Here is a 2,562-nt window from a genome sequence, read left to right as displayed (position 1 = left end):
CCCCCAAACCCCATTAACATCCCACCCCAGACCACACCCATATCCCACCCACATCCCCCACATCCCACCCCACATCCCACCCATATGCCACCCCATATCCCCCACATCCTATTAATATCTCACCCCGCATCCCATCAACATCTCACCCCACATCCCACCCATATCCCCCACACCCCATTAACATCCCACCCCCCATCTCACCCCACATCCAACCCATATCCCACCCCACATCCCACCCATATCCCACCCCATATCCCCCACACCCCATTAACATCCCACCCCCCATCTCACCCCACATCCAACCCCATATCCTCCACATCCCATCAACATCCCACCCCATATTTGACCCCACATCCCACCCATATCCCCCACCCCCCATCTCACCCCACATCCAACCCATATCCCACCCCACATCCCACCCCATATCTGACCCCACATCCCACCCATATCCCACCCCATATCCTCCACATCCCATCACCATCCCACCCCACACCCCATTAACATCCCCCCACATCCCACCCCATATCCCACCCACATCCCCCACACCCCATTAACATCCCACCCCACATCTTTCCCCCCCATCCCCCCGAGCCCCGCCGCTGAGTTTCGGATCTCGGACCCCCCTTCCCTTCCCCCCCCAGCAGGGCGCTGTGACTCACGGCGGCCTCCGGAGCCGCCCCCCCCCGCGGGCTCCTGGGGCGCGGCGCTGTTTGGGTCGCGTTGCCGCGGAGCCGCCGTGAGTCACTGGGGGGGGGATGGGGGTGGGGGGGGTTGGGAGGGGCTGGGGGGGGGCGGGTCCACACCTACGGGGGGATCCCCGCTCCGCCCAGCGCCCCGCAGGAACCGCCCCGAAAATGGGGGGGGCTTCAAAGTGGGGCGGTTTGGGGGGGGGACTGGGAGAGATGTGGTGGTAATGGGAGGATGGCTGGGGGGACCGGGGATACTGGGGGGGGATACTGGGAGGATGACTGGGGGCACTGGAGGGGGATACTGGGAGATACTGGGAGACGTTGGGGGGGATACTGGGAGATGTTGGGAGATACTGGAGTGGGATACTGGGAGATACTGGGAGACGTTGGGGGGAATACTGGGAGATACTGGGGGATACTGGGAGATACTGGGAGACGTTGGGGGGGGATACTGGGAGATACTGGGGAGATGTTGGGGGGAATACTGGGAGATACTGGGGGATACTGGGAGATACTGGGAGACGTTGGGGGGGGGATACTGGGAGATACTGGGGAGATGTTGGGAGATACTGGAATGGATACTGGGAGATGCTGGGCGGGATATCGGGGGTCACTGGGGGCCCTCCTGCCCCACACTTTTGGGGTTTGCCCTGAGCTCGCCGGGGTCAACTGAAGACCTTCTGCCCCACACTTATGGGGTTCCCTATGGGGTCAGCGGGGTCTGTTGAGGAGTTGCTGCCCCACACTTGTGGGGTTTGCCATGGCTTATGGGGTCACTTGTGGAGCCGCTGCCCCACAAGCGCGGGGTTCCCTATGGGCTCACGGCCATCAGCTGGGGCCGTGCTGCCCCACACTTATGGGGCTGGCTGTGGACTCAGTGCTGTCACTCGGGGATCATCTGCCCCACACTTATGGGTTTCGCTGTGGGTTCACGGGGGTCTCTCGCAGCTGCGCTGCCCCACATCTGTGGGGTTCGCCATGGGTTCACAGGGGTGACTCGGGCAGCTCCCGCCCCACACTTTCAGGTTTCCCTACGGGCTCACGGGGGTCCCCCTGCCCCACACTTGTGGGGTTTGCCACAGCTTTACAGGTGCCACCTGGGAACCTCCTGCCCCCCGCTTTTGGGGTTTCCCACGGAGCCACCAGCGGACCTTCTGCCTTGGAACCCGGCACCCTACAGCCCGCCCTGTCTGTTCCAGCCCCACTGAAAGCCAACTCCCCACGGCGCACCCTATGGGTCCTGACCCTCCACAACCTGCCCTATGGGTCCCAGCCCCACTGAGAAACCCAGCACCCCAAAACCTGCCCTATGGGTCCCACAGCCCCATTGGGAACCCAACACCCCACAACCTGCCCTATGGGTCCCACAGCCCCACTGGGAACCCAGCGCCCCACATCCCGCCCCACGCATCTCAGCCCCCGTAACCCAACGCCGTCCATCCTGCCCCACACATTCAGACCCCCAACACCGCAGTGCCGGAACCCAACACCCCCATATCCCCCATGTCCCCCCATGTCCCCATACCTTCAACATTCCCCCATGCCCCCCATACCTCCCATACCCCCCATGTCCCCCCCATGTCCCCATACCCCCCATACCTTCAACATTCCCCCACACCCTCAACACCCCCCCACGCAGCTCCGGGCTTCACGACGTCCTCCCTGCGATCACCGCGCACCTCCCGCCCCACACTTATGGGGCCGAGCGCCGCCGCCCGCCCCGCCGCCCCCCCCTCCGCGCGGCCCCACGCGGTGACGCAGCGCCATCCCCGCCCCCCCGGGGTGGGATTCCCCGCCCCCCCTCCTCCTCCACCCCGCCTATAAGCGAAGCGCTCCGCCGCGCCGCGCAGCGCTTTGGGTCGGAGCCCACGCG

The sequence above is a fragment of the Phasianus colchicus genome, chromosome 30, assembly GCF_987193195.1.
Source record: "Phasianus colchicus chromosome 30, bPhaCol1.hap1.1, whole genome shotgun sequence".
Taxonomy (NCBI): domain Eukaryota; kingdom Metazoa; phylum Chordata; class Aves; order Galliformes; family Phasianidae; genus Phasianus; species Phasianus colchicus.
Note: the sequence above shows the minus strand (reverse complement) of the source record.